Genomic DNA, 16761 nt, shown 5'->3' with positions numbered 1-16761 from the left:
CCTTTCTCTCCCCTTCCTGCCCCCTTCAGCTCTCCTTTTAGGCTGAGTCCTGGCGTTCTCCTCGGAGCCCGACTCCTCAGATGAAAGGGAGAGTGGAGGGTGGGGCTCTGTGTGAAGGAGGGCGCGGGGAGGCTCTGTGAAGCTGCAGCCAGGACGGAGCAGGGGTGGGCAGTGCCGACTCCTTCACAGCTCCAACCATCACCTGTTCTGTTCCTGCAGATGCCATTCACATGGAACATTTTCAGTGGTGCCTCCTGGTGTTGGGGCGATAATCAGTTGGCAAGTGGGGTCGATGGAGCTGCAGTGAAGGACTTGACCTCACTCCTCCAGCAGCACAGCCCATCCCTGGGAGGACAGGGAGAGCCCTCTGCGCTCAGGTGCAGACCTTGTGCCTAGAGGCGCACACGCCTCCTCCCAGGTGTAAGCCAAGTGCGGAGAAACGACCTGCTTTCAGCACATTCGTCGGGCGCTGGGAGCCGATCAGTGTCCAGGCTCACTTGGGTCACAGGTGTGCTCCCTCCTGAGCAGCCGGGACGCTGGGCCGGAAGAGCCTTATTATTCCTCTTTGACTTTCCAGCTCTAGAATGTTTCCAGTGTCACCGAGTCAACGCCAGTGGGGTTTGCGAGAGCGGGGAAAGCTTCTGCCAGACTCAAGGCAGCCAGCAGTGCTTCCTGAGGAAGGTCTACGAAGGTAGGTGGGGCCTGAGAAGTCTCCTGGGTGACCTTTGCCAGAGGTAAGGGGCTGGCAGTGGGTGTTCAGGGTGGGGGGTAGTAGGAACCCTCCATGGGACCCCATGAGAGCCTGGGCCCCAAGAATAAGGCAGGTTGCCTGTAGGACTCAGGGAAGTGACCCCTCAGGAACCCTGGGAGTAGGAACCGCATAGAAAAGGGGTTGGTTTTCTTTTCTTAACCTAGTGAAACATTTCATCTGGTTGTGGTACTGGGCTGCCCTCGCTATTAATTGGGATGGTGACCTGTAAGCAAAGTAGGGAGTTTAGCTCCTGAGGGTAACGGGAACTGGGCTGCTGAAACTCCTCTGAGCGGGACCTGACTGTGATGGGGTTTTGGGGAGCTAGGGACATAGATTGGGGGAGAAATGGGCAGGGTGGAGAGGGCAATTTCTATTCATCCTCTCTGCCCTCTCTTGTGTGGAGGGAATGGATTGAACTCTAATATACAGAGCTTGCAGAGCTATTTTAGGAGAGCCCACTAGGGGGCCCTACCTCCAGCATCTCATTCCCAGGAGGCAGACATTCACCCTACCAGGAGCATGAGTCCTCCATGGAATGTGCTGTTTCCTCTGAATTCTTGATTGGTTTGTTGATGCATTGATCCTGTGATTCATTCAGGAATAATTACGGAGCTGCATACCAGGATATGCTGGGCCCCATACCCATGGGCCTGCAACCTGGATTCTGGGGCCTCACTTGCCCTCTTCTCTGTCCCTTTCCAGGTGACACCATTTCCTATGGATACCAGGGTTGTAGCAGCCTATGTGTTCCTATGAAGCTCTTTAAACTCATCTTACTGTGTATATTTAAAAATTGAGATATAGCTGATGTACAATATTACATAAGGTACAGGTGTACAACATAGTGTTTCACAATTTTTAAAGGTTATACTCTATAGTTATAGAATTATTTATAAATTATTATAAAATATTGGCTAGATTCCCTGTGTTGTACAATATATCCTTGTATCTTACTTATTTTATACGTAATAGTTTGCACCTCTTAATTCTCTACCTCTGTCTTGCCTTTCCCCCCTTCCCTCTCCCCACGGGTAACCACTAGTTCTCTATATCTGTGAGTCTCTCTCCTTTTTGTTTATTCACTAGTTTGTTTTGCTTTTTAGATTCCACATATAAGGATATCATACAGTATTTGTCTTTCTCTGTCTTATTTCACTTAACATCATACCCTCCATGTCTGTCCATGTTGTTGGAAATGACAAAATTTCATTCTTTTTTATGGCTGAGTAGTACTCCATTGTGTGTGTGTGTGTATCTCACATATTCTTTATCCATTAATCTATTGATGGACACTTAGGTTGCTTTCATATCATGGCAATTGTAAATAATGCTGCTGTGAACATTGGGGTGCATGTACCTTTTCAAATTAGTTTTAGTTTTTTTCAGATATATACCCAGGAGTGGAATTGCTGGACCACTATTTTTAGTTTTTTTGAGAAACCACCATACTGATATCTACAACAATTTATATTCCCACCAACAGTGGAATTCCCTTTTCTCCACATCCTTCCCAACACTTGTTATTTGTGCTCTTTTTGACAATAGCCATTCTGACAGGTATGAGGTGATATCTCATTGTGGCTTTAATTTGCATTTCTCTGATTAACAATGTTGAGGATCTTTTCACATGCCTGTTGGCCAGCTGTATGTCTTCTTTGGAAAAACGTCTGTTCATGTCTTCTGCCCATTTTTAAATCAGGTTGCTTGTATTTTTGATGTTGAGTTGTATGAGCTGTTAATAATTTTTGGATATTAACCCCTTATCAGTCATATCATTTGCAAATATTTCCTCTTATTCAGTAGGTTTTCTTTGCATTTTGTCAATGCTTTCCTTTGTTGTGCAAAAGCTTAAGTCTAATTAGGTCACATTTGTTTATTTTTGCTTTTATTTCCGTTGCTTTAGGAGACAGATCAAAAAAATATTGCTGTGATTATGTCTAAGACTGTTCTACCTATGTTTGCTTCTAGGAGTTTTATGGTTTCAGGTCTTACATTTAGGTCTTTAATCCATTTTGAGGTTTTTATTTTTATGGAATGAGAAAATATTCTTATTTCATTCTTTTACATGTAGCTGTCCAGTTTTCCCAGCAGAATTTATTGAAGAGACTGTCTCCTCTCCATTGTATATTCTTGCCTCCTTTGTCGAAGATTAATTGACCATAGTGTATAGATCTATTTCTGGCCTCTCTGTTCTGGTCCATTGATCTATGTGTCTGTTTTTTGCCGCTACCATACTGTTTTAATTACTGTAGCTTTGTGGTATAGTCTGAAGACCAGGAGCATGATTTCTCCAGCTCTGTTCTTCTTTCTCAAGACTGTTTTAACTATTCAGGGTCTTTTGTGTTCCCATACAATTTTTAAATTATTTGTTCTATTTCCATGAAAAATGCCCTTGCTATTTTGATAGGGATTGCATTGAATCTGTGGATTGCCTTTAATAGTATGGTCATTTTAATAATATTAAACTATTCATGAACACAGTATATCTTTCCATCTATTTGTGTTGTCTTCAACTTCTTTCATCAGTTTCTTATAGTTTTTTGAGTACAGGTCTTTTACCTCCTTAGGTAGATTTAGTTCTAGGTATTTTCCTCTTTTTGATGCAGTAGTAAATGGGATTGTTTCCTTAATTTCTCTTTCTGATAGTTTGTTGTTAGTGTATAGAAATGCAACAGATTTCTGTATATTAATTTTGTATCCTGCCACTTTATGGAATACATTGATGAGTGCTAATAGTTTTCTGGTGGCATCTTTAGAATTTTCTATGTATAGTATCATGTCATCTGCAAACAATGACAGTTTTACTTGTTCCTTTCCAATTTAGATTCCTTTTATTTCTTTTTCTTCTCTGATTGCTGTGGCTAGGACTTCCAGTATAAGTTGAATAAAAGTGGCAATGGTGGGCATCCTTGCCTTGTTCCTGATCTTAAGGGAAATGCTCTCTGCTTTTCACCATTATGATAATAGCTGTGGGATTTTCATATATGGCCTTTATTATGTTTAGGGATTCTATGTGCGCATTCTGGAGAATTTTTATTATAAATGGATATTGAGTTTTGTCAAAAGCTTTTTCTGCATCTATTGAGAATCATATAATTTTTATTCTTTAATTTGTTAATGTGTATCACATTGATTAATTTGTGAATATTGAAAAACCCTTGCATTCCTGGGATAAATCCCACTTGATCATGGCGTATGATCCTTTTAATGTGTTGTTGAACTCAGTTTGCCAATATTTTGCTGAGGATTTTTACATCTATGTTTATCAGTAATATTGGCATCTAATTTTCTTTTTCTGTGATATCTTTATCTGGTTTTGGTCTCATAGAATGAGTTCAGAACTCTTCCTTCCTTTGCAATTTTTTTGAATAGTTTGAGAAGGATAGATGTTAACTCTTCTCTAAATGTTTTGTAGAATTCACCTGTGAAGCTGTCTGGTCCTCAACTTTTGTTTCTTGAGAGTTTATAATTTACTGATTCAATTTCATTACTGGTAAATGATCTGTTTATATTTTCTATTTCTTCCTGGTTCAGTCTTGGGAGATTGCACATTTCTAAGAGTTTGTCTGCTTCTACTCAGCTGTCCATTTTATTGGCATATAGTTGTTTATAGTAGTCTCTTACGATCTTTTGTATTTCTGTGGTGTTGGTTGTAACTTCCTTTTTCATTTCTTATATGACTGATTTGGGCCCTCTCTTTTTTTTTGATGAGTCTGGCTAAAGGTATATCAATTTTGTTTATATTTTCAAAGAAGCAACTCATAGTTTCATTGATCTTCTTTTTTTTGGCCTATTTCATTTATTTCTGCTTTGATATTCATGATTTCTTTCTTTATGTTAATTTTTTTTTTTCCTGTGTCATGTCTTAGTTGTGGCATGCAGGAACTTCGTTGAGGTATGCGGGATCTTTCATTGCAGCCTGCGGGCTGCTCTCTAGTTGTAGCGTGGGGGTTTTCTCTTCTGTAGGTGTGGTGTGTGGCCTCCAGGGCACATGGTCTCTGTAGTTGTTGTGCATGGGTTCCAGAGTGTGTGGGCTCTGTAGTTTTGTGGCACACAGGCTCTCTAGTTGAGGCACACAAGCTCAGTAGTGTGGCACACAGGCTTAGTTGCCCCATGGCGTGTGGGATCTTAGTTCCTTGACCAGGGATCAAACCTGCATCCCCTGCATTGGAAGGCGGATTCTTTACCACTGGACCACCAGGGAAGTCCCTCTTTTTATTAACTTTGGGTTTTGTTTCTTTTTCCAGTTCTTTAGTTGTAAGGTTAGATTGTTTATTTGAGATTTTTCTTGTTTCCTGAGGTAAGCCTGTATCGCTATAAACGTCCCTCTTAGAACCATTTTTGCTGCATCCAATAGATTTTGGATCATTGTGTTTTCATTTTCATTTGTGTCCAGGTATTTTTGGGTTCCCCTTTGGTTTCTTCAGTGATCCATTGGTTGTTTAGTAGCATATAGTTTAGCCTCCATGTATTTGTGATTTTTGCAGTTTTTTTTCTTGTAATTGATTTCTAGTCTCATAGCATTGTGGTCAAGAAAGTTGCTTTATATGATTTCAATTTTCTTTAATTTACCAAGGCTTGTTTTGTGGCCTAGCATGTGATCTTTCCTGGAGAATGTTCCATGTGCACTTGAAAAGAATGTTTATTCTGCTGCTTTTACGTGGAATGTTCTATACGTATCTATTAAGTTCAGCTGGTCTAATGTGTCCTTTAAGGCCAGTGTTTCCTTATTCATTCTCTGTCTGGATGATCTGTCCATTGTTGTGAGGTGTTAAAATCCCCTACAATTATTGTGTTACTGCCAACTTCTCCCTTTACATCTGTTAATATTTGCTTTATGTTTAAGTGCTCCTATGTTTGGGTGCATATATATTTACAGTTGTTATATTTTCTGCCTGAATTGATCCCTTGATCATTATATAATGTCCTCATTTGTCTCTTGTAACAGTCTTTACCTTAAAATCTATTTTGTATGATGTAAGCGTTGCTATGCCAGCTTTCTTTTGATTTCCTTTTGCATGGAATACCTTTTTCTATCCCCTCACTTTCAGTCTGTGTGTCTTTAGATCTGAGGTGTGTCTCTTGTAGGCAGCATATATGCTGGTCTTGTTTTTGTATCCATTCAGCCACACTATGTCTTTTTATTGGAGCATTTAGTCCATTTACATTTAAAGTAATTATTCATGTGTATATTCTTATTGCCATTTTGTTAATTTCGAAGAGGAGGTGGTTTTTGTTTCTTTCTTCTTTTGTTCTCTTTTCTTGTGGTTTGATGACTGTCTTTAGTGTTATGTTTGGATTCCTTTTTCTTTTTTGTCTATGTATCTATTATAGATTTTTGGTTTGTGTTTACCATGAGGTTTTATATAGCAATCTATATATTTATGTGATTGTTGTAAGTTGCTAATCTCTTTCAAATGCGTTTTAACAACCCTGCATTTGTACTCTCCTCACCTCACAATTACTGTTTTTGACATCATATTTTACTTCTAATTGTTTTGTGTATCCCTTAACTGCTTATTGTGGATATAGAAGATTTGACTACTTTTGTCTTTTAACCTTTCTACTAGCTTTGTGTGTGGATGATTTCCTACCTTTACTGCATGTTTGCCTTTACTGATGAGCTTTCTCATTTCATATATTTATGTCTGTAGTTGTAGCCTTCTCTTTCACTTAGAAAAATTCCTTTAACATTTCTTATAAAGCTGGTCTGGTGGTGCTGAACTCTTTTAGCTTTGCTTGTCTATAAAGCTTTTGACCTCTCCATCAAATCTAAATGAGAACACTGCTGGGTAGAGTATTCTTGGTTGTAGGTTTTTCCTTTTCATCATTTCAAATATATCATGCCACTCCCTTCTAGACTACAGATTTTCTGCAGAAAAGTCAGCTGTTAGCCTTAAGAGAGATCTCTTGGATGTAACTTGTTGCTTTTCCCTTGGTGCCTTTATCTTAAATTTTTGTCATTTTAATCACATAGTGTCTCAGTATGTTCCTCTTTGGGTTAATCCTATATGAGACTCTCTGCACCTCCTGAATTTGGATGTCTGTTTTCTTTCCCAGGTTATGGAATTTGACCGCTCTTGTGTCTTCAAATATGTTCCCAGCCCCTTTCTCTCTCTCTTCTTCTTCTGGGACCCCTATAATGTGAATATTATTGTGCTTAATGTTGTCCCAGAGGTCTCTTAAACTGTCCTCATTTCTTTTCATTCTTTTTTCTAGTCAGCATCAGTGATTTCCAGTCCTCTGTCTTCTAGCTCACTGATCCAATCCTCTGTATCTTTTAGCCTACTATTTATCCCTTCTAGTATATTTTTCATTTGTTATTGTATTCATCACCTTTGTTTGGTTTTTCTTTAGATTTTCTAACTCTTTGTTAAAAACTTCTAACTTCTCACTTTGTCTTTATATTCTTCTCCTGAGTTCTTTGATCATCTTTATGATCAGTATCCTGAACTCCTTCTTGGGTAGATTGCCCACCTCCACTTCACTTAGTTCTTCTTCTGGGGTTTCGTCTTGTTCCTTTGCCTGGAACATGTTTTTCTGTCACCTCATTTTGCATAAGTTGCTGTTTTTATTTTTCTGTGTCTGGTAGGTTAGTTACCTTTCCCTACCTTTGACAAGTGGCCTTTTGTAGGAGATGTCCAATGCATCCCCACAGCACACTACCCCCTTGTCGCCTGAGCTCTGTGCTCTAGGGGTTCCCCCTATATGGGCTGTGTTTTTTCTTCTATTGTCTTTGGCTAATTATGACAGTGGGTAGTCTGGTAGGCTTGGTTGACCCTGGCTTGGTTGGTTGCCAGGCACTGCCTTGTGCAGAGGCTGCCAGCCACTGGTTGGTGGAACCAGGTCATGAAGCAGCTGACTTCAGAACCTAGGGGATCCCAGGGGTTATGTTGGCTCACTGGTGGGTGGAGTCATGGTGCAGAAGACTCTGGGAATGTTGCCTGTCCACTGGTGTGTGAAGCCAGGTCCCAGGGTTAGTGCAGGCCTACTGGCAGGCGGAGCTGAGTCAATGAGTCTGGTTGTGGGTCCCAGGGATCCCAGAGCTGGTGTCAGATCACTGGGGGGCAGGGGGCATGGCACTTCCTGACAAAGTTGGGTGGGGGATCTGGAGTGTCCTGAAGCTTGTGTTAGCCTGCTAGTGAGCAGGGCCAGGGCCCAGTTGGTCCCAGGGCAGGGTCTGGCCTGCTGATGGGCAGGGTGAACCCACAAGCTGCAGGACTGTGCTTTTCTTGAATCTGGTTTCTTTTTTTTTTTTTTTTTAGAAATTTTATTTATTTGTTTGTTTATTTATTTATTTATTTATTTATCTATCTACTCTGCATCAGGTCTTAGTTGCAGCACACGGGATCTTCGTTGAGGCATGTGGGCTCTTCGTTGTGGCACGTGGGCTTCTCTCTAGTTGTGGTGTGCGGGTTTTCTCTTCTCTAGTTGTGGCACACAGGCTCCAGGGCAAGTGGGCTCTGTAGTTGTGGCATGTGGGTTCCAGAGCACATGGGCTCTGTAGTTTGCAGCACACAGGCTTTCTAGTGGAGGCGCATGATCTCAGTAGTTGTGGCATGTGGGCTTTGCTGCCCCATGGCACGTGGTATCTTAGTTCCCTGACCAGGGATCAAATCCATGTCCCCTGCATTGGAAGGCAGATTCTTTACCACTGGACCACTAGGGAAGTCCCTTGAATCTGGTTTCTGCCCCTGGTGGGTGAGACTAGTACAGAGGATAGAGCAGGCTCTCTGGAGGGCAGGGCCAGACCCCAGGGTCTTCTAAAGCTGGTGTCTGCCCATTGGTAAGTGGAGATGTCCTAGTCCCTCTGGTGAGCAGGGCCATGTCCATAGGCAGCTGTGGGCTCAGGAGGTCTTGAGGCAGCTGATGGGTGGGGTTGTGTCCCTGACTAGTTAGTTGTTTGGTATGAGGCATACCTGCACTGGTGCCTACAGGCTTTGGGTGGGGTCAGCTCTTGGCCCTGATGAGTAGAGGGAGGATTCCACAGTGGCGCTTGCCAGCACCAGTGCCCACAGCACTCTGGGCTTCCCAAAAGTAGTCCCCTCTGACTTTCTCTCAGCACTCTGGGCTTCCCAAAAGTAGTCCCCTCTGACTTTCAAAGCCAAATGCTCTGGGGGCTGATCTTCCAGGCACTGGAGCCCAGTGTGGGGCTCAGACCTCTCACTCCTGTGGGAGAACCTCTGCAGTAATTATTCTCATTTGGGTTCATCCACCCAGGAGTATGGGACTTGACTATATCACATGTCCATCCCTCATACCCATCTCATTGTGGTTCCTTATTTATGTCTTTAGTTGTAGGTCTTTTTTGGTAGGTTCCAGTCTTTTTTCATTGGCTGTTCTGCAGATAGTTGTGATTTTGGTGTGCTTATGAAAGGAGGTGAGCTCAGTGTCTTTCTGCTCCACCATCATGACTGATCTCTTGCTGTGAATTTTAGATGCTACCACTACTCACCTCTCTGCAACAAGTTGTAAAGACAGGTCCTAGTTTTTGCACTGATATGGTGGATAAAGCTAATTTAGCATCCCTTTCAACTATCAGAATCTCCAAGATTCTGTGGTCTGAATACAGGTTCCCTATGAGAAGTCTCAGACTTGTTCTGTTTTCAGGCCCCATTTTTTTGTCCTTTCTCACTAACAGTTTACAAGGATTCCCTTTTATCCACATCCTTGATAACATTTGTTATTTGTAGACCTTTTAGCCATTCTGAAAGGTGTGAGGTGATATCTCATTGTGGTTTTGATTTGCATTTCTCTAATAATTAGCAGCATTGAGCATCTTTTCATGTGCCTGTTAGCCATCTATAAGTCTTCTTTGGACAAATGTCTATTCAAGTTTTCTGCCCATTTTTTGATTGAGTTCTTCTTCTTTTTTTTAAATATTGAGTTATGTAAGCTGGTTTCTATGGGCTGGATATTAATCCTTGTTGATTGTATCATTTCGAATATTTTCTTCCATTCAGTAGGTTGTCTTTTCATTTTGTTTATGGTTTCCTTTGCTGTGCAAAAGCTCTTAAATTAATTAGGTCCCATTTGCTTGCTTTTGTGTTTGCTTCTTTTGTCTTAGGAGACAGATCCCCCAAAAATTGCTATAATTTATATCAGAGAGTGTTCTACCTGTGTTCTCTTCTAGGAGTTTGATGGTTTCAGGTCTGACATTTAGGTCTTTAATATATTTTGAAGGGTTTTTTTAAATTGAAGTATAGTTGATTTACAATATTGTGTGAGTTTCAGGTGTATAGCAAAGTAGATTTGGCTATGTATTTTTTCAGATTATATTCCATTATAGGTTATTACAAGATAGTGAATATAATTCTCTACGCTATACAGTAAATCTTATTGCTTATCTATTTTATGTATAGTAGTTTGTATCTATTAATAACATACTCCTAATTGGTCCCTCTGCCCTCTTTCATAACTATAAGTTTGTTTTCTATGTCTGTGACTCTGTTTCTCTTTTGTATATAGATTCATTTGTATTGTTTTTTATTTTCCACATATAAGTGATCTCATATAGTATTTCTCTTTCTCTACTTGAGTTACTTCATTCAGTATAGTATTCTCTAGTTCCATCCAGGTAGCTGCAAATGGCAATATTTCATTCTTTTTTATGGCTGAGTAATAGTCCATTCTGTCCGAATTCAGTTTGTTGGGATATAACTGTTCATAGGAATCTCTTATGATTTTTTTTTTGTATTTCTACCGTATCAGTTGTTATTTCTCCTCTTTCATTTCTTTCTTTCTTTCTTTCTTTTTTTTTTTTACATTTGGGTCCTCTATTTTCTTCTTGGTGAGCCTGGCTAGAGGTTTATTGATTTTGTTTATCTTTTTAAACAACCAGTTCTTGGTTTATTGATCTTTTCTGTTGATTTTTGATCTCTATTTTATTTATTTCCTCTCTGATTTTTATTATTCCCTTCCTTCTGATGACTTTGGGCTTCATTTGTTCTTTTTCTGATTCTTTTAGGTAGTAGGTTAGGTTGTTTATTTGAGATTTTTCTTGTTTCTTGAGGAAGGTATATATTGCTATGAACTTCCCTCTTAGAACTGCTTTTGCTGCATCTCATGGATTTTTTTAAGGTTGTGTTTTCATTTTCATTTGTCTTGTGGTATCTTCTGATTTTATCTTTGATTTCATTGTTGACCCATTGGTTTTTTAGTAGCATGTTGTTTAATTTCCATGTGTTTGTTCTTTTCCTGTTTTTCTTTCTGTGGTTGATTTCTAGTTTCATACAATTGTGGTCAGAAAAGATGCTTGAAATAACTTCTATCCTCTTAAGTTTGTTGAGGCTTGTTTTGTAGCCTACTATGTGATCTATCCTAGAGAATGTCCCATTTGTGCTTAAAAAAAATATCTATCCTGTATTTGTGGGGTGTAGTGCCCTATAGCTATCAGTAATGTCCAACTGGTCTATTGTGTCATTTAAGACCTCTGTTGCCCTCCTGATTATCTGTCTGGATGATCTGTCCATTGATGTCAGTGGGGTGTTAAAATCTCCTACTATTATTGTCAATTTCTCCCTTTATGTCTGTTAGTATCTGTTTTCTGTATTTAAGTGCTCCTATATTGGGTGCAGATATGTTAAGGAATGTAATATCTTCTTCTTGTATTGATCCCTTTATCATTATATAATGCCCTTTGTCTTTCTTTATGGTCTTTTTTTAAAGTCTTTTTTGTGTGATATGGGTATTGCTACCCCCATTTCCTTGTCGTTTCCATTTCTGTGAAATATCTTTTTTCATCCCTCACTTTCAGTCTAAGTGTGTCTTTCTCCCTGAAGTGAGTCTCTCATAGGCAGCATATTTTAGGTTCTTGTTTGTTTTATCCATTCTGCCACTCTATATCTTTTGATCAAAGCATTAGTCCATTGGCTTATAAAGTAATTATTGATAGGTATGTACTTATTACCCTTTTAATACTTGTTTTGAAATGTTTTTGTAGTTCTTTGTTCATTTCTTCTTTTTGTTTTTCCTTTCGTGGTTTGATTTTCCTTTGTCATATGCTTGAATTCCTTTCTTTTTGGCTTTTGTGAATCTATTGTGTGTTTTTGATTTGTGGTTACCATGGACTTCAAGTATGTTGACCCATAACTATATCTACTTGCTTTAAACTTATAGTCATTCAAGTTCAAACACATTCCAAAAGATCTACATTTTTATACTCCCCTTCCCCACATTTTGTGATGTTGTTGCCCAATTTACCTCTTCATGCTTATCCTTTTATTGTTAATTGTAGTTATAATCGATTTACAGTGTTTTATTGTTTCTTAATCTATGTACTGACTTATTTACGTGATCATCAGTCCTTTTGTATGTTTGCCGTTCCCACTGTGAATTTTCCTTTCCTACAAATTCCTGCTTCTTTTCTATTTAGAGAACACTCCTCAATATTTCTTTTAAGATAGGTGTAGTATTATTGAATTATTTCAGTTTTTGTTTGTCTGAGGAATTCTTCATCTCTCCTTCTATTCTAAATGATGATCTTGCTGGGTACAGTATCCTAGGTTGCTGGTTTTTCCCTTTCAGGACTTTGAATATATCATACCACTCCCTTCTGGCCTGTAAAGTTTCTTTGGAGAAATCAGGTGATAGCTTATAGGGGTTCCACTGTAACTGACTATTTTTCTTTTTCTGCCTTTAGAATCCTCTCTTTATCTTTAACTTTTGCCACTTTAATTATGATATGTCTGGTGTGAGTCTGTTTGTGTTCATCTTGTTTGGGACCCTCTGTGCTTCCTGTCCATGGATATCTGTTTCCTTCTTTATGTTTGAGAAGTTTTCAGTCATAATTTCTTCAAATACATTTTCAATCCCCTTATCTTTCTCTTCTCCTATAAAACCCCTGTATGTGTAGGTTAGCACACTTCATATTATCCCATAGCTTTCATGTTGCTTTCTTTTTTCTTCATTTGTCTTTCTATCTGCTGTTCTGATTGGGTGATATCCATTATTCTATCCTCCAGATCACTTATTCATTCTGCTGTCTCATTTAGTCTGCTATTCGTTGTTTTTAGATTGGTTTTTATCTCAGAAATTGAATTGTCTATTTTTGATTGTTTCATCTTTATAGTTTCTAGTTCCTTGTTACAGTTCTCTGAATTTCTATTGATAATCTTCCTTAATTCCTTTAGCATTTTTATTACCTCCTTTTGAACTTGAGGTCTTATAGACTGGTGAGGTATGTTTCATTAATCGTTCTTTCAGGGGATTTTTCTTATTCTTTTAATTGGAAGTAGTTCCTCTGCTTTTTCATTTTACTAAACTTTATCTGTCTCACTGAATTGAGGAGAAACTGTTAACTACTATGGTCTTGAAGGAGTATTTTTATGTGGGAGTGTCCCTGTGTAGACTGTGTCCAATATTTTTGGAACAAGGGCTGGTTTTGTTATGGAAGCCAGCCATGTCTTTCCTCCGAGTGTGTTGGCCATTATCCCCTTGATAGGTTGTGTGTGTTGTGTTGGGGTTTTAAAGCCTGTGCGGGATGTGAGGTGGAGCTTCATCTCTGCACTGTGGCTGTCACTGCACTGTCAGGGGTGGGGTCTGCTTCCCAGTTGTTCAGTCTCCATGTGTTTGTTCTTTCCCTGTTTTTCTTTCTGTGGTTGATTTCTAGTTTCATACCAGTGTGGTCAGAAAAGATGCTTAAAATAATTTCTGTCCTCTTAAATTTGTTGAGGCTTGTTTTGTGGCCTACTATGTGACGTATCCTAGAGAATGTCCCATGTGTGCTTAAAAAATTATCTATCCTGGTTTACAATCAGGCTCTGTTGCCCTTGAGTGCATGCCCTGCCCCAAAGGAGATGATTGCTGAAGCAAGTGAGGCCTGTGTGGTCACAGAGAACCCATATGCTGCCTGCATAGGCATCCATGATTCCACTCAACAGCAGCCCAAGATCACGGCCCTTTCTCTGTTGTGTTGGTCCCAGATCTAGGGCAAGGCTGTGGTGTGGAGTAGTCTGGATTTGGAGGTCAGAATGTTGTGGCTGCAGGAACTGAGGTGGCTGCACTGCCGCCTGAGATCTGGGTTGCCTCTGTGGCAGAATTTCCCCAGGACCCTGTCTGTCCCAGCTCCTGTGCCAAGCTGGGTGTGGAGTGGGTGGAACCTGGGTGATCTATTGACAAACAGCTGCTGCATACTCCCTCCAGGCCTGTCTGCCTGATATTCAGCACTTAACCACTGAACCCTCTTGTGGCGCCACCCTGTGTACAGGCTGACAGTGGCCACCACTGCCCACCTGGGTCACACCTCATGCCCCCTTGTCTGTCTATGCATAGCTAAATCAAGTCCTCTCCCAGGGCCTGAGATTCCATGCTTAGCCACTGTGGCCTCTTGCTGCTGCACCCTCTTGTGGTGTCTCCTGGTACATGCTCTGATGATATCTGCTGTGGCTAGACCTGCCGCCCTGTGTGAGCTGACAGTGGGCTCTGTGGCTCCTGCCAAATCACACCCCAGGTGCCCTGGTCTGTTTCTGCAGAGCTAGATCAAATCCTTGCCTAGATCTCCTGTCAGGCTTTGGTGTGCCGTGAGCAGGGCCAGGGCATTTGCGCCTTTGGAATGGGAAGTGCAGCAAGGCGGAAAGCCACCAGTACAAGGCTCTCTCTGTCTTTATTGTTAGCAAGCCAGCGTGTACACACTCCTCGGGAGTACAGTTGAGGCTTCTCCAGCCCTTCCGTCTGTCTCAGTGGATTTCCTAGCAGGCAAGGGGACTTGTCTCCTCCACATGGGAACCCAGGATGGGATGCCCCAATTGTGGCTCGACTTGCTCACTCTCCAGGGCAGGTGTGCACCTGTGTGGACCTTCTCTTCCTTACAGATCCCTTCCAGAGGTGCAGGTCCTGACCTGATGCCTTTGTTTTCCATCCTAGTGGGTTACATGGAGATCTTTCTTATAGTTTTGGTGGTTTAGGAGTTCTTTTGCCAGTTTCCAGTTAGTTTTCTGTGAAAATTGTTCCACAGGTAGATGTATTTTTGATGTGTTGGTAGGGAGATGTGAACTCCAGGTCCTCCTACTCTGCCATCTTGATCCAAGAAGCCATTTTGAGTTTATTTTTGTATATGGTGTGAGGGAATGTTCTAATCTGATTGTTTTGCATGGGGGTGTCCAGTTTTCCCAGCATCACTTATTGAAGAGACTATCTTTTCTCCATTGTATAGTATTGCCTCATTTGTCATAGATTAATTGACCATAAGAGTGTGGGTCTATTTCTGAGCTCTCTATTCTGTTCCATTGATCTATGTGTCTGTTTTTGTGCCAGTACCATGCTGTTTTGATTACTGTAGCTTTGAAATATAGTCTGAAGCCTGGGAGACGGATACTTCTAGCTTTGTTCTTTTTTATCAAGATTGCTTTTGCAATCCTGGGTCTTTTGTGGTTCCAAATAAATTTTAGGATTATTTGTTCTAGTTTTGTGAAAAATATCCTGGGTATTTTGATAGGCATTGTGTTAAATCTAGATTGCTTTGGATAGTATGGCCATTTAAACAACATTAACTCTTCCAGTCCAAGAGCATGAGATATCTTCCCATTTCTTTGAATCATTTTCAATTTCCTTCATCCACGTTTTATAGTTTTCAGAGTATATGTCTTCTACCTCCCAGGTTAAGTATGTTCCTAAGTATTTTATTCTTTTTGATGCAATTTTAAATGGGATTTTTAAAACTTTTTCTTTTTGTTCATTATTAGTGTATAGAAAAGCAACATATTTCTGTATATTAATCTTATATTCTGCAACTTTACTGAATTCATTTATTACTTCTAATATCTTTTTGATGAGACTTTAGGGTTTTCTTTATAAAGTATCATGTCATCTGCAAATAGTGACAGTTTTGTTTCCTCCTTTTTAATTTGGATACCTTTTATTTCTTTTTGTCTGATTGATGTGGCTAGGGCTTTGAATACTATGTTAAATAGACATCAGCCCCCACTATTTTCTATTTTCCTCGGAGCTCATTTAAGCTGCCACTTGAATCAGCCAGCTCACTGACTGCAGCCCAACCTCGAGTTCAAGTTGGAACTGATGTCTGAAGGGCAACCACTGGGAGCTAGGAGAGTCGGGGAAATGATCTAGAGAGGATCCTCTAAGAGGAGGGATATGAAAGACAGTATGACAGTTGACTACTTCAAGGGTGCGGTCCTCTCAGTTATGGGGTGATGGAATGAAGGAGTAAACAATTGGGTTACATCTATAAAATGGGCATAATAATTTTACCTCACCCATTTCATGGGTTGTTTGGGGAATGTTCTACCTGATGATAAACGTGGGAAGTACAAATATTGTTATACAGGTATCACCAACTTCTGAACATACTCTAAACCTGAAAATGCATGTGAAAGTAGAAATGTGGAAAGTAGCCTCTGTATTATAACCAGGTTTCCATTCCTAGTTAACTAAAGATATAAAATTCCTAATTATATGTCATCATTTAGAAACAATCTGTAATATATTTACTTTCAGATTTCAAACATATTCCTTATGTCCAATGATCCTCACAACTGTTCATGAAGTAACATGGATTAAGTCCAAAGAGCATCCAATTGAGGCTCTAGATCCTGCTTTTGCTGCAGTTAATTGTTTTTCATTTTTAGATCAACTACTAAGTTTACGGAACCTAACGGTCTTATTTCTGGTACCCATCATTTTTATTTTTCAGTTGTCCATTTCATTTTGCAATCAAGAGAAGCAAAATGGAAAAATTTTCAAATAATCTCCCAAGCAGTGCTGAGACCAAGCTGCCCAAGTTAGGCAACATGGGGCTGGTCAGTGGCACCCCCTTGTGTTAGATGGGAACATTCTTTGTCAGTAGATGCACCAGGGGTTCAGCATTTCATGTTCAAAAGTACAGATTGAGTAAAAGCTAAATATAGGAATGCACAGGACTGCTGTATGTCAGTTTAGAGTGTGTGAGCTTCAGAAGCCGGCAGTCTGACAAGATCAATATAAAAAATTACTGTCAGAACTAGACTCCTGAGCTTTTCCCAAGGTGTGAACCATCAGACTTAGCCCAATACATC

At 40.1% G+C, this 16761-nt stretch overlaps 1 long non-coding RNA gene across 1 annotated transcript in view; it reads left to right on the top strand.

Annotated features, from left to right (window-relative positions):
- Window positions 1-16761, top strand: part of LOC309605331 — a 76021-nt gene that overhangs the window by 5341 nt on the left and 53919 nt on the right. Inside the window, exon 2 of the long non-coding RNA XR_014231343.1 lies at window positions 578-691. This is a non-coding gene — a long non-coding RNA (uncharacterized lncRNA). The remainder of the gene's footprint in view (window positions 1-577; window positions 692-16761) is intronic.

Source organism: Balaenoptera borealis, assembly GCF_965194805.1.
Source record: "Balaenoptera borealis genome assembly, chromosome: 11".
Taxonomy (NCBI): Eukaryota; Metazoa; Chordata; class Mammalia; order Artiodactyla; family Balaenopteridae; genus Balaenoptera; species Balaenoptera borealis.
This window is presented reverse-complemented; position numbering and strand designations above follow the sequence as displayed.